The sequence below is a fragment of the Quercus suber genome, unplaced genomic scaffold (genome assembly GCF_002906115.3).
Source record: "Quercus suber isolate HL8 unplaced genomic scaffold, Cork oak 2.0 scaffold_161, whole genome shotgun sequence".
NCBI classification, from domain to species: Eukaryota; Viridiplantae; Streptophyta; class Magnoliopsida; order Fagales; family Fagaceae; genus Quercus; species Quercus suber.
This window is the reverse complement of record NW_027069622.1, coordinates 353144-375363: the sequence shown is the minus strand read 5'-3', so window position 1 is coordinate 375363 and position 22220 is coordinate 353144. Positions and strand designations below refer to the sequence as shown.

The 22220-nt window shown below is 32.6% G+C and overlaps 1 long non-coding RNA gene across 2 annotated transcripts; it reads left to right on the top strand.

Moving 5' to 3' along the window:
- Positions 1-13: 13 nt before the first annotated feature.
- LOC136069308 (uncharacterized) lies at positions 14-19522 on the top strand. Of its 2 annotated transcripts, XR_010630516.1 has the most exons (7): positions 14-545; positions 1149-1189; positions 2999-3163; positions 12354-12394; positions 14142-14182; positions 17351-18506; positions 19289-19522. It is a non-coding gene; the product is annotated as an uncharacterized LOC136069308 (long non-coding RNA). The 2 variants fall into 2 exon arrangements; XR_010630517.1 differs by lacking the exons at positions 17351-18506; positions 19289-19522 and adding an exon at positions 14327-14917.
- Positions 19523-22220: the final 2698 nt, after the last annotated feature.

Below are 22220 nucleotides of genomic sequence, written 5' to 3'. Positions count from 1 at the left end.
AATCACTTGTCTTTATAGATAATCTATAATATGATGAATGGCCCTTGGTGTATCAGTGGGACCAATTTGATCATAACAAAACAATCACCCATCATAAATATGTGATAAATGGCCCTTGGTGTAAATTATAATAAATTTGCTTGAATGGATTTCTAAAAAATTCTTTTTAGATGTTTTTAAATTTGAATTAAAAGTTCTTATGCTTGATTTAAAGTGTTTTTCTCTGTCATCTATTTCTTCAAGTTTTCTGCCTGATATGTGTAATTATCATAGTGAGCAAGATATGATCTCCCCTCCTTGATTTTTCAGGCACATACCTCATTTTAAATGAATCATAATAAACAAAATCATGTTTTCTTTTCCTTCTCAGTGATTCTTCCCATAGTACTTTGTTGCCAATATTAAAACCGTACAAAGAGATTATGTTTTTACTTCCAAGTTCATTATTTTTTATGTTTGCAGGTATTATGTGAAGCATATTAAGTTTTAAGTGACCCATTGCAAAGAGATGCTTATCATTGAGATGGAAAAAATTACATATCTTGGTACGTTTTTATGCTTGCACTTGTGGAAATTTTGTGAGTTGTCACATGCTCATATTACTGCTTCTTTGCGTTTCATATTACTACTATATTGAAGAACAATTAGGATTCTACTATCAGAACAATATTTGAATTTCAATTCCATTTCCTCTAATATATTGTTTAGTTTAATTTCTTTCCTTCACTCACATGTTTCATTGGAAATGTTTGTGACCAAATTTTCTGTTACTTCATTTATAGATATTCATTTTGATCAGTATGAGTATTTTGGATGTTTTCATACTTGTTTCTATGTCATTTTCCTTGCTAACAGAATATTTACTTGCTAAATCCCAACTCCAATCCAAGATCTTCTTTACAAGCCTGGCTCTAAAAATTGTTAATGTTAAAGTTAGATAGATGACCTGAAAATAGTTTGGACAAATGGAAGCGCCAATTTATATAAATTATCATGGATAAAGTTCTATCAATCTGGACAAACCTTAACCATGGCAGAATAGGTTTCATCAGATCTCATATCTTTCTCCCCTTTATGTATATTATGATTCCAAGGCTTTTTTTTTTTTTTTTTCCTGCTTCTGAAATTGCCCTTTATGTACATTGCAGATGGAGAAGGCGTTCTTGATGCAGTCCAAGGTTTTCCTCAGGTAAGATCTCATGCTATGTCCCAGCTCCTTTATTTTCTTTGAAAATATGTGATGTTGTAGAGTGAGATTTAAGATTTGGATTTGTTTATTTTGATTTCTGATGTTTCCTTATGTAAACAGTTGGATTTTGTGTAATTAGCAGGAAAGCTGTGTAGTTACTTGAAAGTGGTTAAGAGGAAAAGTATTAAAGATTTGAATTTCGAACTTTTTAGATTTTAAAGCATGATTTTTTTGGAGTGGCAGTTTGCTTAGGTTTCCACTATCCCATAAATGCGCTTTTCTACTTTATTTCACTACTAAATTTGGTCATCTTGGTTGCTTCCTTGGTTCCTAACCTGTGCTGTAATTTGGTTGGTGGTTTTGGTATGTGACCCTATTAATAGATTCCAGAAGTTAATATTTGCTATGTTGATAAAACAACGTTTTGAAATTTAGTTTTGTTGTTAATTGCTTGTTTAGAGATGTAATTGTTCTTCGCTCTTTAGGGTTTTTTGTTTGTTCTGGTTTTGTGTTGAGTTGTAATTTTGTTGTTGTTTGCTTCTGTTATGTGTGTTTAAGGGTTTGCTCTCAGGAAGTTTTGTTAGGTAAGTGTTTGACCTTTGTTTATATTAAACATGTTGGTGAGATCTTGATTATTTACATTTAAAAAGTTTTGTTGGGTATGTTTTTGACTTATGTTTATGTCAAACATGTTGGTGAGATTCTGCTAATTTACATTTAAGTAACATTATTTTCGGTATAATTGGCCTTTGGAGGAAAGTCACAAGGACATCTAAAGCTCTAATGCTGAAAAGAATGTATAGACTCCTAGGGTTTAACACATAGATTGCTCTTGTTGAATCCTGGCTTGCCTTGAATTTGGGGTTGCAAATCAATTTATTCATCATATTGTTCTCCCTTATAAATTAAATTAATTCCTCTCTTTATATTTATTCTCTCTTAGGTCTAAACAAACAAAAAGAAAAGAAAAGAAAACTTCTCTTTATTGCTCTCTTTTCTCTCTTCTCTCTGTTAGGGTGAGGGTTTTTGATTTGATTTAAACTTTGCAAGATATTGGAAAATAGAAATAAAATTGTTAAGTAACTTACCCTCTTAACTTGTCTTGTCAAGGGAAGAAAGGCTATTTTTTTTCCAGAAATAAATGTCTTACTTATGCTATGAACGTCTCATCCTCCTCTCCCTCTCATACACGCCCACAGTATCTATATAAATTTTTGTGCATGCATATGTATGTTCATCCACAAAGACAGTCAGACAAGCACCCACACGAACACACATTGATGCAGGGAGCACAAAGAAAATTGTTTCATAATTAATTATTTTTATACTTTCTTCCAGATCTCATTTTTGAATTGGGGTTTTATTGTTGTTGAGAACTTTATGGGATGTAATTGGTCAGTTTTTGCTCCAAATTGAACTACCTATTTATTATAGTCCTTAATAATGTGATATGGTTTGCTTTCCTGATTTTTATAATTTTGTTCCTGATTGTTGAGATTATGCTTGTATTGTTTTCATTAAAGTGAAATGGGTTTCACATTTTATTAGAGCAATTCGGGTGTATTGTACCCTGATTTAGTTGTAATCTCACAAATGAATCTCCATGCAAAGTGAAACAACAAAAATGAGCCCTCATTCAGTTCTGATGTCACTTTTTTGAGTGTCTGTCAATTATTTATACTCACAACTTACTGAGAATAAATTAATGAGAGTAGGTTCCCGTCTTTGACCATTTATAATCTGCTTATGTATGAATGTAAATAATGTCCCTGAGCAAATTTTTAACTTTTTTATTTTTCCTCATTTTAGGTTGTGTACTTAAGCACTATTCATGGACCAAATTACCTTGTTATTTCTGCAAAAGCAAGGCAAGAATTCTTGTCTGCAATTCAGGAGGCTATGAACATGGAGATTGTAATCCTACAGAGAGAAGATATGTTACTCAACTGGCAATGAAGTTCTACCATATATGGGGTGAGCTCGCCTCCATTTTACTGTTTACACCATGCACATTTCGTGTTAAAAATTACACTTTCAAAATTGTTATTAGGATTTAGGTTCATTCCAGGTTGAGATTATGAGAGAATCGGGAAATGTAGATTTCTCTAAATATTTTTGTGCTAGAAAAAAATATAAAAAGACTTTACAATCGAATCGCTTAATTGTCAGACTTTAGTAATACTTAAAAACTTTGGTCGAAGATGAATTCCTTCTCCCATGCTGTGCTAGAGATTATATTTCTATTTTATTGTCCATCATATTTTGAATTTCTTGATTGTATTGATCCCAACCGTAAAAATGAGGACAATGTCTTACTGTGGAAAGACTAATCTCTCTCTCTCTCTCTCTCTCAGAAAACCAATTCATTTTATATCAATTCCTAGTTGAGTGCTTATTAATTTCATTTGAAAGGATTTGAAATTAATAAAAAAAAATGACATCGTGGTTAGAATGACTTATGTTCATTTCAGTTTGCAAACTACCTTTAGTAGCAAATTTGATTTCTTTGTGTATTCGATTTTTGCCCAATGTAAAGATCCTTAGAGTGGTGTTGATATCAGATATTTGACATTGTTTTTGTCCTGTTTTGGTTTGCTAGACTTCATTTGTGTTTGGAGTAATAAATTACTATTTCATAAGGAAAAATTGGAATTGCTGTTTTTCTTTCTTCTATACCTGAGTTAAACTTTTAATGTGTTAATTAACTTTTTTTCCAATTAAATACTGAAAATGGAAAGGTAGTGATAAGATTGTACAATGAATGACGGCATGCTATATATTTTCCCAGTGATTCATACATTATGTCCTTAGAAAATTTTGAAATCCAGTAATTGCATCTCTAGTGATTCAAACATTCTCTATTTGCAATGTATTTCTTTCTGGCTTAGACTAGACCACGTGGTGCTGTTTTCGTCTGATTCATTCAAAACATTTTTATATTCTAGAAGTGACAATTTTTGTTTTCATGGATTTCTAAAAGATAAGATTTTGTTATATTTGCATCTATGGAACAAAGTTAACATTCTGCAACATTGCAGCAAGTTTCTCCAATTAGAGTCCACTGTTGCAATTTAAATGATTTTTTAGCTTGTTAATTATTTTATGTCAATTAGTAGGTCATTATGTGCATGTTGGAGCTATCTCTTAATCGTTCGTGGTGCCATTCAAGTTTTGGCATGAAAGAGAGCTATGCTTAATTGCTTTATTCTGAAGGCTGGGGCTCAAGTGATTTTCTCTTCAAGTTTGTTGTTAATTTCAAGGTGTGGCATATAGGTAGAACCAAGTAGTTCCTTCAGTACTTCAAAAGATTGCATTAAGGTTTACATGGGTATGATTTAGGTTTTGAGTATTAATTTTTTTTATATTATTTTTTATTTTTATTTTATATGTTTTTATTTTCGGAGGCGATTTCTCATTTTTAATATTGTTTCCTTTGTGTTTGTTCATGTGGGTCTGCTTCAAATTGTGGAATTGAGGTTAAAAACTGCATTAAGGTTTACCTGGGTATGATTTTGGTTTTGAGTATTAATTAATTTATTTTATATTACAATTTTTGTTGGATTATGTTGATTTTAATGTTTTTTTTTTTGTTGATTGTTATGTTCTGCTTGCATGCATTAGTAGTTAAAAGGCATGTTTGGGTTATCTATTTCCCTGTTTGGCTAGGGAAAAATTGTGGGAAAATTTTAAAGTTGGCACCTTTTAATATTGTTTTTTTGTTGTGGGGGGGGGGGGGTGGGGGGGGGGGGTGGGGGGCGCTTTGAGATAGTATTCTCAATAGAGTCAACAAAGATATGATGGTAAATAGCAAAATCTTGATTTGAGTTTCTGTTAAATAGTTAAGTTATGTTGGGGTTGATAACAGAGTTTTTTGAATTGAGGTTCTTTGAAGATCAGCTTGGTTTCTTTAGAATCTAGAATCTGAGTTTTGCCTGAGTGAGTCATAAAGGGTTCATAAATGCAATGTCTGGTTATGAATATTGAATATGATATCCTCGTTCATTGCAATATTTTGTTTTACGGTTATCTGGCGAAATTTCTCTGGGCTGTTTGCTAGTCTAAAAGAATAGGCAATGTGGCACCGTATATTGCTCATGTGCAGGTGTCGAGTTGCAACTAGTTAACACTTTTGTGCATGTGTCAATATGCAATCAATTAATGCATGTATGCAAGCATGTGTGTTTGTGTATGTTCACTACTTCTACTGCACAGCTGCTTGTTTAACATTTTACTTACTGCACAAGGTGTGGAGAAGAACCTGACTTCCCTGGCATGGTTCTTGATTGTATGATGACAGTCATGATTTTGTACCTAGTCTTGATTCTTAACAAGTCAAGCATCCAATTTATCTTGGTAAACTTATCAGATAGGCAGCTACAGATTTAAAAAAAAAAAAAAAATTGTTTTCTTCATTATATACTATAATTTTTCATTGTAATATGTTAAGCTTATGTTGGCGTGCATTGTGTCATAGTTTCTAGCAAAGAGGAAGTGGGTTTTTTGTAATATGAACTCATCTTTATTTGATTCATGATATGTGTTGAAGTATTAAGGTCTTCAAGTATTGATTCTTCGTCTTTGTATAGGAGTTTCTTTAAGAGGATGAGGATGGAAATATGGATCTGTTTTTGTTGATGGAATATTTCTAGTACTGAGTCCCATTGCTCACCAAATTATGGGCTTTTCCCTGAATGATCTCGATCCCTGGGGTTTATGTGTTGTGTTACTTCAGGTTTGGTTTTGTTTGGTGTAGCAGATTTTTACTTTGATTTCTCTATACAATTATTAAGTGATGTGTACTTTATCTATCGGTGGATCTTATAAGTTCTTTTTTTTTGGGTGTGTGTGGCTAACACGAGTGTCCAGGGCTGTTTGTGGCTAGGTGTGTGAGACCAGAGATTACACACACTTGGTAATTTTATAGGGAGAAATACCCGTGGTAGTAGCCCCAAAATGCTGGCTAGGAGACTTGAACCACCAGGAGGTTCTATTTGTATGTATTATGGAGTTTCATACCACATGTTTGCTTTTTTGTTTGAAAGAACCTCTCCTGTAATTCATTGCAAAACCCGTCTTTGGAGCCTGCTACTAACCTTGATAGGTTCTTGGACTGCCCCAAGCCTTTGGTCCCGGTACAGTATTTCTTTTAGGTACATCTTTTATTTTATCTTCTTTTTTGCTTTTCATATGTTGTAGTTTTTGGAGCTTGCTACTAACTCAAATTTTTGGTTGGTGTTTTTATAAATTTCTACAGCTGTTGCTTTGGTTTCAACAATCTGCTTACCAAATAATTAATTCTTTTTTTTTAAATTTATTATTTTTTCTTTCTTATGTCACATTCTTATTTATACATAAATTCTTTGTGTTCTATTTCTAGTGCGATTATTGCCTGCCTACTTTTTTAGATCCATTCTGTTTAGAGCTTTCCCTGGCCTTCTCCTTGACATTCCAACTGGTCGTGCTACATTCTCTGATTATCATGATGCTGTAGCTTCTCAGTCTAAGACTCAAGCTCAATGAATGAACTTGAGTCTCAAAGACTTGAGTTCTAAGGTGGCAAAAGCTGATGTGGATAACTAATCCACATGGAACTCGAGTTTATAAGACCTGTGTTCTGTAAGACCCATCCCATTTTAAAACTATTTTTGGGTTAACCCTTTTGGATTCCAGCCCGCAAAATGCGGCAAAAGCAAGGAAAATCAATGGGCTGACCCCATCGTATCCGCCCCGTAGGAACCTCCAGGAGCACACACTAGACTGAGAAGCAAAAACTGATTGGTAGATTATTCGATCAACGCTTCTCTTCTTTCTCATTTCTCCACTCTCTCTCTTTCTCTCTCATCCTCCTCCTCCTTTCTTTTCAGGAACCCATCCTCTCTCTCTCTCTCTCATCCTCCTCCTCCTTCGTTTTTCTTAGGAACCCATCAACGTCCACACCCATGAACACTAGTGACAAAGTGCTGAATTTTTGTTGTTGGTTTGTTTATTTTTTTGAATCAGTTGGCTGAGGTGGGGTGAGAGAGATTGAAGGAACTCAAGTCTCCTTTGTCTCCATTCCTGTCTGAGACAATTTCTTCCCAGAGTCGGTAAGAGATTAAAACTAAATAAAGTTTTTTTTTTTTTAATTAAGTTTGTGTAGGCATTGATCTAAGCCTTTAATTTTGGATATAAATTCGAAGTTTGTAATCGTAAGGAAGTTTTAGTTCATGATTCTCTACAAATTTGAAATTTATAATTGAGAATGAATTGTGGGTTAAAGGAATTTGGGTCTGATTTAGAAGTGGCTTGGTGTTTTGAATGCTATTTGGAAAAGAATTATGGGTATATGAATGTGAGGTGATAGATAGGAGATTTTCATTGATTTGGTAAACTAGGTGGTGGGATTGATATTGCACATGGACTTGGTCTTGGTATTTTGGTATTTAACTTTGGAAGAAATATTCAGGTTTTGTGAATGAGTGGCTTTTATGTGGTAGAAAGGAGTTGAATTGAATCAAAATGTCATGTTTTGTGAATGAGAGGGTTTTATGTAGTAGAAAGGAGATGAATTGAATCACAATGTCCTTTTGAGATTGTGCATTCGAAAGTTTAGGGGAAAACACATTAAAGATTATTAAAAAAAAAAAATGTGGGAAACTAAGAAGCGGATGTAATTTTTTTATGCATTATTTTGTGGTGGTTTTGTGGATTGAGATTAGAGTTTTGGATTTTCTTTATAAATATGAAATTTATAATTGAGAACTAATTTATGGTTCATTTTGGAGATTTTTACTTATTTGGTAGACTATTTTTGGTTGTAATATGGGTATTGAAGCTGATCTTGGTGTTGCCATTTTGGTATTTAGCTTTGAAAGAACATTTCAAGTTTTGTGAATGAGAGGTTCTGGAAACTGATGGTAAAATGATTGATGGGTTGTTGGGTTTATATGCTAGGAGTTATGGATTGTTGCAACAACAGATTCATAATGGTTTTCTGCGGACTACTTAGGTAAACACTGATGCTTGTGGTTTTTAGGTCTAGTTTGGCACTTTGGTTTACTAATTTGTGTTCTAATACAAAGCTTCTGTATAAGGTTCTAAATTTATTATAGATTTCTAGGTGTCAATGTCTGCTAATTATTGTTGGGTTCTATTAGGTGTTACCAATAAGATAATTGTAGACAAGCTGAGTTTTCCATGTTTGAAAGACTTAATCTTTATCACAATGACATCTAAAACTCTAATGCTGAAAAAAATGTATAGACCCCTAGAGTTTAACACATAGATTGCTCAAGTTGAATTCTGGCTTGCCTTAAGAATTTCAGCTTGGAATTATGATTTGCTATGTAAATTGCAATTGATTATGTTAGCAATATTTGTAGTCCAACTTGCAGTTGAGTCTGATTCTAAAGCTTGACAATTAATTAATAATAATTTAAGTGTGACTACCTCCATCAAATGAATTCAGTGGTTTTACAATTTGTAGTTGGATTGTCATCACTTTTACCTCATAGAATGTGAAACCCTGTAGGTGGTTTCTGTTGTCATGATCCAAGGGGGGATGGTGTTTATCATCATCCCAGACTATTGTCTACTATAGTGCATTGCATATGAAAAGAGTCCAACCTAAGCCAAATTGAAGCGCTTCAATTTGATCCTTGTTGGACACTTCTAAGGTTGGAATAAAAGGAAAGTGATGCAAATTGTTTGTTTTGTTGATCTCTTACCATTTTTGCAATAGTTGATATGCAAATTGTTTGATTTTCCTTTAAGCAAACATGATTTCGGTTTTTAAGTATGTTGAGTCTTATTATGAGTGGATGGTTTTCCAATTCATTTTAAGTGAAGTAAATATATATTATTTTTGTTAAATTACCCCGTGCATTGCACTGGTTAGTGACTAGTATAATTTGAAAGTGAATTGTTTTAATTTTTGTTGAACACTCCTTATTGTGCCATGTGGCTAGATAAATTTATGCCACGTTTCTATCTTCTAGGTTTATTAACTATATGAAAATCGTGAAGTGGCTTCAAAATGGTGTTTTGGTTTATTCAAGTGGTGAGACAAAAAGATGCTATTTGATACCATATGAAGCAACAAGCCAACGAGCTAGAGAGAGGCAGAGGCTAGAGAGTGGAGATCGGGTGAGGCAAATTTCCCAATTTTCTTTCTCCAGTTAGAAAGGGAATTAGCAATGATGGTTTCCTTGGAGGCTGAGAGAGGGAAATTGAAAGGCAGTGGCTGGTTTGTGTCTTCGGTGTTTTCAAATATTCTCTCTCCAAATTTTTGTATGGCTTGATTGATTTCTCTCTCACTCTGTCTTTGAAATACTAATACTGAGCCTTTTACATGTTTAATGAAAGCTTTGACTCAAGCCTAGGACTTTCACCAAAACCTAATTCTCTAAAATTTCAGTGGGTTTGTCATTCTTGTTTCATATATCCTTCTTAATGGTTCTTTCTTTCTTTCTTTTTTTGGTTGGTATTGGCAGCTTAAAAGTGGGTTTTTTGAGATATGGCAAGTTAAGAGAAGACAGATTTGCCAACCATTTTGATTGAAGAATGTAGTTATATCAAATTTAGGTTGAAAGAATTTTTTAATCTTTTTATTTTTTATTCTTTTTATTCTGGGTGTTTAAGTTTGAAAAATTGTTGCTATGCATTTTTTTTTTCTAACAATTTTCTCTAGATTCAAGTTGACCCCTTACTGTTTTTACAAATTTTCACTTATAAATATTTTTGGATGTGGCTCTTGGGCATGAGGATAAATTGTTTAGCCCATTAGGAGTGAAAAGCCATTGGATTATTTGGTAATTATTTATAGCGGGTGGAGTTAGTTGTTCATAGGAGTTTGATTAACAATGAGGATTGTTGTATGGTATGCTCTGCAACATACAATTAATAAAAGTTCTTGGTTTTGGAATGAGATTAGACAATTTTTTTTTTCCTTGAAACTAATTGCAAAATTAACTTGTGTATGCTACTTATAAGATAGGTAAAGACTTATTTTTAGGGATTTTGCAAGAGAGAAGGAAGTTCTACAAATTTCTTCAATATGAGTTCTTTCCCTTTTTCCCCCTTTATACATACATACATACATACATATATAAATTCTCTTGTTGGATTTTATTTAAAGCACAACAAATTAGTCAACAAACACGATACTAAAGACAGCAGTTAGCTCAAAGAAGACCGTAACGTCAATTACAATATATGCTTTGGGGTTTGGGCACAATTTTGTGATAAATTTTTAATGCATGGAAAGCTATTTAATTTTAATTTCTCGATTGCTTGTTCTTTTTTTTTTTTTTGGGCAGTGGCCGAAGTGACAGAGTGAGCTTCAATTCATCTTTGATTACACAACAATTTGTTTTGGTCTTGATTGGCCATTGTTTCGAAGAAATTTTGTACCATGCTTCATGATCAGTATTCAATGTAGGTCAATAGTATTATTTATTTGGTTAGTTTCCTTTTTTTTTTTTTTTTTTGAAAGTTTTTATTATTATTTTACATATCAATTATAAATTATGTATAAATTATTCGCATATGGTCTGTTTGTGTATTTGGTAGTTATTTGGACTTTGGTTATCTCTCGGTTTTGATTTTTGCAAATGCAAATATTCATAACTTCAAATTTTTTTCCGTCCAAATCTGCATGCACCTTGCATTCCATGGTATAGATTTTACTTCGTTTTCATGATTGGATTTAATTTTTTTTGGTTTGTTCAATTTATGTTTATTGGATTTTTGCATGTGTAATTTTAGCTTCACTACATGATTGTGTCAGTTACTTTACCTTCATTGTCTTATTTCAACATATCTAGATTATGTGTGTTTGGTTTTTGTTTCAATTTCTAATTTTATTTTTTGTTATTATGAGTTTTATGTGGTAGTCAATGTCAAAGTGAATATACAGAATTTTCTAAAACTATCCCATGCATTGCATGGGTTAGTGGTTAGTCTATATATCATATACTATATATAAAAGCGGAAGTTGAGAGAGTCAAATTCTAAAATTTAGCCTGTTTTGACAAGTAGGAAAAAATGCCCACTTAGAATTTGGGTATTTTGTTTCGAAAAAAAGAAAAAAAAGAATTAGGGTATTTTTGTTTGATTGGTTATGATGTAGGTTTTTTGGTTAGGAGTAGTTTTGTTTAATTAGTTTAAATAGATGGGTTAGATTTGGTTTTGATTAATGGATTTTGGATAGAAGTTGTTTTGTTTAGGGTATCAAGCTTGGCGTAAATTGGTTTTAGGTATTTAGAATTGATTTTGCATATTTGGGCCACTTTAATTTTGAATTTGCCTTCTCATTCGGTGCAAATCTTTAATAATCAAAACTAATCTTAAAGTTTTATTTTAAAATTTTAATATTTTTGGGTGTGTTGTTTCTGAATGGTCCCTTTTTAAAAGTCATTGGAAATATGTGGTGAAACTTGGTACAAATTAGATTTACTATGATTGATTGCACCTGTTTTATTTAACAACTCTTCACTGTAGTTATTAGGAAATATTGTCCAGGACATTAGGTGCCCAGTTTAGTAAATTCTTCTCACTTGGATGTACCTACTAAAAAAAAAATAGTATCAGGGTATGTTCTATTAAAACTCTCAATCATGTTATAATATTAGTATTGTAATTAGATTGGTCCATGAAAGAATCATCCTTCAATTGTGTTTTCTTTGGACATCTTTATCAAAAAACATGTATCATTCGTGTGTGGTATGTTAGTGATCTCAATTATGTTATGAAAAACTAGAATCATAACAGATTGGTTCATGAGAGAAATGCCATATTGCCAAGTAGTTTTTCTACTGCATTATATTTTGATTTTTTTAAATTTATTATAAAAGTTGTTTTAAAAGATTATCAGAGTTATTTTAATATTGTTTAAGTGAACTTATTTTCAATGTTGTATTCTTTTTCTATCTTTGGCAGTTCATAACCTGATTGTGTGATTAAGATTTTGGATTTAAAAAAAAAAAAAAAGAGTACTGGCACTTATTTAGGAATAATAAATAATGACGTTTAAGGCAGGTATTATTTAGGAATAATAACAATAACAATAATAATAGAGTACTGACACTTATATAGGATGAGCTAAAAGCAATCTTCTTATTACAAAATGTCACTTACATGGTGAGATATGTCATTTTGCCTTACTTTGTTCAGTTCTATTTTACAGGGTGTTGCTATGGCACTTCCTGATTATTTTGCAACACAGAGGTAAGATTTTGTGAAGGCACCAATTAGTTAACCCTTTTGAAAGTTTTTATTTTTTATTTTTACTTCAATTTTTTTTTTGTTTGCCTTCGTAAATAAGAGAAGCGTTACATTGATAATAGCTGTGGTGATAGAGTTAGGGGCGGTGGTTGTCATTGCAGTGCTGGCAGTATGGTGTGAAAGAGATTTAGGGTGGTTGTGGAGAGAGCAATTGTTAAGTGGTTATCAATCTGGTGGTTGTTATTGTAGTGTCTGGTAGTGCTGAAGATGGGGAAGACAGTGCTTGAGGCATTGGAGGAGATGCCCTTCATGGTTGAGCTTATTTATGTTGTAAAATATTAATATACAGTGTTAGTATTTTTTGCTTTTACTTTCTAAAAATTGTCCACGTGTCTTATCCCTATTATATACGTTGGGGTTTCTATGGAGACCATAATGCAAAGGCAGAAGTTGGAAGAAGGAAAGGAGCATTTAACATTCTACATTTGAACCTGATGCGATTAGTATCAACATGTGGGTTGAAAAACACCGTAACCATGATTAATTTTATGATTTCATGAAAATTTTGAATAGATTTTTTATTGTTACAAGCCAAAAGTTAGAAGAAGTTTCTTGTAGTCTTCATATGTTATTTTTGGATATTTTTTTTTTCCTTGGAATGATTTATTAATTCTTTTTGTTTGCGCCTCATGAAAAGAAATAATTTTCAAGAAATCTTTTTGATCTAATTGTTTGTTTTATATTGAATTTTCAAATTTTTGGGAAAAGGCAATGATATATTTTCATCCCTAAAGTTTGCTTGAAGTTCATCTTTCACCTTTTAACATTTATTTTCTATGTTATGGCAGCCCCTTTAACTACAATGCTGAATGGGGAGAACCTTTTGGCTGAAGTCCAATATGTCTTCTTTTCTTGGTTTGTTTGGAATTGGACTTTTATTAAATATACCATAAACTGACTGTATCCATCCTCCCTCTCTCTCTCTCTCTCTCTCACTCTTTCGTCCTGAGAATCTCAGATTTTAGATAAAGGCATTTGATTTTCATGGGAATTGTAACTTAATGGAATATGTTAGTGTATTGGGTCAAATATTTTTAAATCTTAGCATCTATCTAGAGGTGGTTTCTTTAAATAGAAGGGTACCCTATGCATAGCACGGGTTTTAGGCTAGTATGCTATAAAACCAAAGACGGTTTGACCTGTAGTTGACTTACTCATGTTGTGCCACATAGGCTTTGGAACCTCCACAATTTTACACCTCATTATTGCTAATGGGAAATCTTGCAACTGAAGCATATTTGTGGATTGTGGCTTTCTGTCTATTTATAATGTGATTATTTTTTTTCAGTTTAATTTCTTTCCTTCACTCATTTGTTTCATTGGATATGTGTGTGACCAAAATTTTCTGATGTTTAGATGTTTTCATACCCGATTTCTTTGTCATTTGCCTTGCTAATAGAATACTTACTTTGCCAATCCCAACTCCTATCCAAGATCTTCTGTACCAGTCTGGCTCTAAAAATTGTTAATGTTAAATGAAGCTAGATAGATTAATTGAAAATAGGTTGTACAAACCGAAGCGCCAATTTATCCAAATTATCACGGATAAAGTTACTATCAATTTGGAAAAACCCTAACCATGGAAGAATAGATTTCATCAGGTCTCGTATCTCTCTCCCTTTTATGCATATTATGATTCCAAGGCCTTTTTTTGTTCTGCTTCTAAAATCACCATTTATGTACATTGCAGATGAAGAAGGCGTTCTTAAAGCAGCCCTAGGTTTTCCTCAGGTAAAATATCACAGGCCTTGTCCAAGCTCCTTTAATTTTTTGAAAATGTGTGGTGGTGAATAGTGAGATATAAAATTTGGATTTGTTTTCTTTTAATTTCTGATATCTTCTTATGTAATCTGTTGGGGTTTGTGTAATTAACAGGAAAGCTATTTAGTTACTAGAAAATGGATAAGAAGAAAAGTATTACAGATCTGAATTTTGAGCTATGGCTTTGGCGGAGTTGAGGATTGCTTAGGTTTCCACTTGATCATGAATTTTCTTTTCTACTTTATTTCACTGCAAAATTTGGTCATCTTGGTTGCTTCTTTTTATCCTAACCTGTGCTATTGATGGTTTCGGTATGTGGCTCTATTTATAGGCTCTAGAAGTTAATTTTTGCTATGTTGATAAAACAAAGTTATGAAATTTTGTAACTTTACATGTATGTAACTTTATATGTAATTCTGAGCTAAATTGGTTCTATGTTTGTTTCCTTTCAGCTATGGCATCATATATCCTACTTTTTTGTGTATCTTTGGTTTTCTATGGAGAAATGGGAAGATAACTAATGGAGGTTAAATGCACATATGTTGATTACCTTTTCTTTTCCTATTGCTGCTTATTTAATATTTTCATGGGATTCCGTTTATGAAAGAACAACATGACAATGCTCTCCTTTGCATGCCTTTTCTACTCATTCCTAATTCAATCTTTTATTGTTTATGGAGTGAAATTTTCCTTCTTAGCTTCAGGTATGCAACATTTGTTTTTTTGTTTTTTTTTTTTTTTTTTTGGATGAGTAATAAAAATATATTATAAAAAGAAGGGTGTGACCTGAGTATTTGGGAAGTATATTTTTTTTTTTTTTTTTTTGGATGAGTAATAAAAATATATTATAAAAAGAAGGGTGTGACCTGAGTATTTGGGAAGTATACATCAGGGGCAATGTACAAATTAAGTGCATAAAGTACAAAAGTCCATGAAACCTTGAACATGTATGAAATATTTTTTTGCATATCATACTTTTATTTTCTGGGTTGAGGTTCTTTATAAGTGTTATTATGTAATATTGGTTTGTTACAGCATGTAGTTGCTTTATAGATGTTCCTTTTTGGGTTCTATTTGGAAGATGAAAACTATTGAGTACTGATATACTCTAATTTTCCCCTCCTGTACAATTCGTTGTGCTATGAGATAAAGACTGGTAAAAATTCATTGTGTTTTTAGATAAAGATTGTTGAAAATGGCGTTTTCAAATCTTATTATAACCAACATGTTTGTTATGTTGACATTGTAGGACTACTTGTGGCCACTTATAGCCACAACAATTTAAATCCATATAGGGCACATGACAATCTATGCACCCAGTTTGTAGTGCTATGGCTTTGGTATCTATTTACCTTTCACCAATGGACACCAAATATCTGTGACGTGTTATGAAATCATATTTCCATCTCAATGATTAGCATCTCTTTGCAATGGATCACTTAAAACTTGATATGCTGCACTTAATACCTGCAAACATAAAAAATAATGAAGGAACTTGGAATTAAAAACATAATCACTTTGCATGGTTTTAATATTGGCAACAAAGTTCTATGGGAAGAATCACTGAGAAGGAAAAGAACACATGATTTTGTTTATTATGATTCATTTAAAATGAAGTATGTGCCTGGAAAAATCAAGGAGGGCAGATCATGTTTTGCTCCCTATAATAACTACACATATTAGGCAGTAAACATGAAGCAATAGATGACAGAGCAAAACACTTTACATCAAGCATAAGAAATTTTTTTATTTTATTTTATTTTTTTTATGACATAAGAGAACTTCACTCCGCAAAACACTTAGCATCAAGCATAAGATTTTTTTTTTTTTTTTTTTATATGACATAGGAGAACTTTACTCAGATTAGTTGCACGTCGCAGAGCATATTGTACAACAATCTTCATTGTTAATCAAACTTTTACGGGCAACTGACCCCATCCGCTAGAATTAGTTATCGGGTAATCCAGGGGTTTTCACCCCTAACGGGCTAAGTAGTTTATCCTCATGCCCAGGAGGTAGCATTTATTATATTGTTAAACCAAACAAACCTATTCATCTTGCTAGAAGTAATAGTCAAACACAAGATAAAATTGTCATAAACTTAACTATGATTACAAATAAAGTAATAACGTTATTGTAAACACGCATAACAGCACGAGATGTTAGGTTATGAATTTGTCTTTAGCTACTTGGAATTTGTCAGATGAAAAGTTAGATTCAATGATGCTTGGTATGCTATTGAGATAATTTTTTGATCTTGGGTTTGAGACACAACCCCATTTATGCAAATAATTTTTTACTCAATATTTTTCTTATAATAAAGCAGTATTACACTGAAATAGTCTTTTATTCCTTTTAGCTATTAGTATATGATCTTTTAGGCTATTTGGATTTTAGTAATTCTCAATCATAGGGACTGGTTGTGGGGGGTATATTAAAACACGCTAAAATCTTGGGGGTTCAGTAATATCCTTTGAAATCACAAGATTTCTTTAAGGGTTTGCATTTGTGAGTACTAATATTTTTATGTTTAATTTTCATCTATGAGTTGAAGGTTTGCAGTTTTTTGCAAGGGTTTGCATGTTTACATTTTAGGATATTAATGATGGTTAAGGTTTAAAGATATAGTAGTCATTAATCTGAGCATCTGTTTGATGTGAGTAGGATGTTTAAAATTTTAGAAGTTTCACCAAGGTCCATTTGTTATTTAGCTTAGTCAAAGTCTTTTGCAATTACTTATAAATTATGATGGATGAGGATAACTGTTAGATTAATGTTGTAGCTACTAATTAGGATGTGTTTGGATATCACTTATTCTATTGAAAATGAAAAATTATTGTTGAAAGTACTGTAGATAAAGGTAAAAGTTAATTGAAATAGTACAGTGATGCCTATGAATAGTGTTAAAAAGTGCAGTGGGGCTTATAAATAGTAGCAAAAATAAGTTGAATAATGAAATAATTTTAATTTTTCATTCTTATCCAAACGCACACTTATCTTCCATATACCAATGAATTTTAGTTACATAAAGGGAGGGAAGTGCATACAAATTGCAGTTCTTCATTAACGGGATTAAATATATATTGATTCCTTTTAAATAAATTATACTTTTTAGATAAAAGTTTTATTATTTTGCAGTTAATTTTTTCAAGTGTAGATTAGGTGAATAACACTGAAGAATTCTGTTCTATCATCATGAATAAAGACAAAAGGGTCAACGCAAAATGCAATGGTGTGGCCCGTACCCTGGGTCAGTGAGAATCTAATTTCCTTGGGAATTTCAAGATGTTGTTGAAAGCTATATTAGTGGCTGTTGTATCTCTATTTATTGCTGCTTGAATGACATTTCTATTGTATCTCTATTTACTGCTGATTGAATAACAACTTTAATTTGTGAAAGTGGGTGTGTTTGATTTGCTAAAGAGGTAGTGTTTATTACTAATTTGGATGAATTTAGCAATAAAATTATCTCTAAAAATAGTTAAATCATTAGATTATAAAAATCTCTAGCATTTATTATAAGTTTCTTCCTTTATATTTGTGAGACAAATTGTATGCTCTTGATATTTTTTCCACTTTGGCTCTTATTTTTTATGCCTGTTGTGCTCATTTGGAATGAGTATCATCTTCTGTTCTAGATTATGGAGGAAAAAGAATATATGGTTTATTATGGGTTTGTATATTGGATCATTCATTTCACTGGATTTGTGTTTGAACAACTTTCAGTGAGTTCGTTTGGGTGTTATGACCACATAATCTCTCCTTTTTTCCACCTTTTTAATATCGGTTTGTATTTAATACATTGTAGTATTAAATAGTTTTTACTGATGTCTCTCTTACTCTGGATTTCCATGTTGAGTGAAGGCTTAGTCATTGGCAGCTTGGGGAAAGTTTGATATTTTGGGTCTTCTAAAGTAGAAGTTCAATGGTAGTTTTGGGCTTATGGGGACAACCAAAGCTGCATTGTACATAGATTATGAATCAGTATTATGAGGTGATGTTAATAACAGCTGCACCTTTGTGCAAACGAAATCACAAAACTCCAGGAATGAACTAAAGATTTTGAGCTAAATGATATGGCCTCCAGGTAACTTTTAGTTTTGTTTTTAAATTTTCCATTCCACTTATCTTTCAACCTTGCACTTGCAGTGCCTCGACTACACAATTGAAGTGCACATCACCAAGAGCTTCAACAACCTTGACATTGTCCTCTTTAGCAAACAGATTGGCCTGATGAATATGGAGAAAGCTACATCGTGGACGACAGTACCTAATCTTTCTTCCTCTCTCTTAGGTATTGGAGCGCCAACGTTTCATATGTTTTCCTCTTGGCTTTTTATTTCTGGCAGATTGCTATTTTATTTGGTTTCTCAATTTTATGAATTATATATATATTTTTTGTTGATTTCTTTATTCCCACGAGTTTTCAAAGAAATGCTTAAACTGAACTTTGTATTGGATGTGTGGAACCCAACTGTTTATGCACGTGCAATCTATTTACAAATTTCTTTGGATTGGATATGTGTATTTTTTTTTTTAATAAATGTTGTGGCTTTATTTAAGTAATCATTTTAAAAGAATGAAAATGATGCTACAATCTATGACTTCACTACTTAGAATTACTTTTATCTGAATATATAAAACGAAAATGGGAAAGATATGTAGTAGCACTCTAATGCCATGTTTTGGATATCACCTTATAATGTTAGTTTTTGTCTAAAATTTTCTTATGGAATAGATGTGTTGAACACTTATTTTATATATTTGTGCAATTGACTTATGTAAGCTCTATGTACATATTCATATTTGTATATTCATTTTGTGTTTGCCAATTGGTTTTGTGTGTGACCTTGGGTCCTTGCTATCTAATTGTTACTTTGTATCAGAAGGCTGAATACTTTGTTTGTTATGTTGAGTTATTTGGGTTTCGTTTGATGGTTTTCACTGTTTTTTGTAGGTAAATTTGGCTTTGGGAATTATTATTATTTAATTTTTTTGTAAATAATGCATATATACACAGAAAAGCTGTTGAGGTAGGAAGTGATGATTAGCTTTTTATTTCTGTTTTTTTTGTAGGGTGCATATACTTTATAGGAATTTATTGAATTTTTGGTGTTTTGGCTACTTTTTGTTCAAGTGAGTTCCATGAGGTGAATTTCATGTAATATGTGGTTGAATGGAGGTGCAGTTGACCACAAGCACTTGCATGCCTTAAAATCAAATCCATCATCTGATAGGTTTGTGCATATTCTACCTCCTACTCTTGATAATGTCTTCTTCGAACTTATCAATCTTTGAAGTCTATATAGTTGCATGATAAATTATTTCATCTTGGGTCTTTCACATCTTAATTCCCTAGAACCATTATTGTAACGATCCTGTCCGAATTGTGTAGATATTGTTCGTTTTCTGGCTTATACTTCTCACGGTTTTGTTCTCTCCCAAAGCACACAACAGTAGGGAAAAATACCTCTACACATAGAAGGGAGGTCATTTGATGTGGGAGATGCTAGAAAATTATTATTTAATATTATTTATGTTTGCAAGTCAATTGTATTTTTATGTTTTAGGTCCTAGTAGTTTATTGGGCTATTAGTATTTTAATTTGGGAAGCAATGTTATTTCTATAATAAAGCAATTAGGGTTTTCTAGCTAATTAGAACTAGGGTTTAGCAATCATTTATAAGCAATCTATTGTACTCCTTAAGGAGATAGTTGATATTTTGATGAATAAAAATAATGGCCGTTTGGTCTTTCTTTGGTCTGGTGCTGACTCCAGGTCTACCTAGGTGTTGACTCCTAGTGGTTTCCCCGCTTGATGTTGACTCCAAGCAAGGCCTAGGTGCTGATTCTTAGGTCATATCTTTTATTTTTCCGTTATTTCAATTTTGTTCTGGTTGTCCTGTGTCATCATTTCTTATAAGCACATTCCCATGTGCTTCCCTAGGCGATGTGAGATTTCATAGAATACAAGACCTCTCCTTTTGGGTCACTACAATCCACTCCCCTTATAGGCACACGTGTCCTCACGTGTGGGGCCCACACTTTTGGCTAGGGCATGGCTCTGATATCATTTGTAATGACTCCGCCCCAACTATATAGAAATTGTTTACGTTGAGACTTATACCCCTCACGGTTTTGTTCTCTCCTAAAGCATACAACAGTGGAGGAAAATGCCTCTACACATTAAATAAAGGTTATGCCTTATAAGCACATTCTCATCTGCTTCCTTAGGCGATTTGGGATTTCATAGAATGCAAGACCTCTCATTTTGGGTCACTACAATTATTATCCATAAATTCAACCATTAGTGCAAATTGTTGATTGGCTTCAGAAAGGTTAGGCCAAACAAGTTTTCTTGTTTTTTTTTTTTTTTTTTTTGGCTTTTAGCATGATTTTACTAACAATTTTGTTAGTTGACAGGTTTTGAAAACTATTTTGTTATGTAACATCTTGAGTCTATGAGACTTAAGCTTGATGAAGGAACTCGAGTCTCAAAGACTTGAGTTCTAAGGTGGCAAAAGCTGATGTGGATAACTAATTCATATGGAACTCGAGTTTCTAAGACTTAAGTTATCTAAAACCCATCCCCTTTTTAAACTATTTTGGGTTAACTCTTTTGGAATCTAGCCTGCAAAATGTGGCAAAAAGAAGGAAAATCCATGGGCCGATTGTATTTGCCCCGTAGGAACCTCTGGAAGTACACACTAGAGTAAGAGGCAAAAACTAATTGGTAGATTATTCGATCAACGCTTCTCTTCTTTCTCCTCTCTCTCTCTCTCTCTCTCTCTCATCATCATCCTCCTCCTTCGTTCTTCTCAAAAACCCATCCTCTCTCTTCGTCTCACATCCTTGTCCTCCGTTTTTCTTAGGAACCTATGAACGTCCACACCCATGGGCACAAGCGACAGAACTGAATTTTTTTGTTGGTGTGTTGATTTTTCAATCAGTTGGCAGAGCTGGGGTGAGAGAGATTGAAGGAACTTGAGTCTCTAAGACTCACCAGTGTCAATAAGAGAGTAAAACTAAATAGAGAGATATGTTTTCTCTCTTTACCTCTGGTTCAATTGAAGAAATAAGCATTAGATATTTCTATATGAGAGAGATAGAGATGGACGACGGTGGCAACTTACAACCCACTTATAGTAGAGGGAAGGTTTAAGGATTGTAAGGCTGTAGAGCTTGCATGATTAAAGCCCTCATCAGTCATCACTGATATCTCTCTTTGTTTTTGTTTTTATTTTGTTTTGTTTTTTGTTTTTTTTTGTTTTTTTTTTGTTTTTGTTTTAAATACTATATCCTTATATTTTCTCTTTCATATATACTTGCTTGAATTTGTTTGTTTTTATTGGTGCAGATGTTGAAGACTTTTATACTTGATTTGCACCTCTTTGTTTGTTTGTTTTTTAGGAGATTGCTTTTGTTTTGTAAATTTTTTTTTTTTTTTTTTTTTTTGAAGTTTGTGTAGGTATTGATCTGAGCCTTTAATTTTGGATATAAATTCAAAATTTGTAATTCGTAAGGAAGTTTTAGATTATGATTCTCTACAACTTTTTAATTTGTCATTGAGAATGAATTGTGGTTCAAGGAATTTGGGTTTGATTTAGAAGTGGCTTGGTGTTTCAAATGCCTATTTGGAAAAGAATTATGGGTATATGAATGTGAGGTGATAGATAGGAGATTTTCATTGATTTGGTAGACTAGGAGGTGGGATTGATATTGCACTTGGACTTGGTCTCAGTGTTTTCGTATTTAACTTAGGAAGAAATTTTCAGGTTTTGTGAATGAGAGGGTTTTATGTAGTAGAAAGGAGTTGAATTGAATCCAAATGTCATGTTTTGTGAATGAGAGGGTTTTATGGGTATTGAACCTGAACTTGGTCTTAACATTTTGGTATTTAGCTTCGAAAGACAATTTCAAGTTATGTGAATGAGAGGTTCAGCAAATTGAAGGTATAATGATTGATGGGTTGTTGGGTTTATATGCTAGGAGTTATGGATCATTGCAA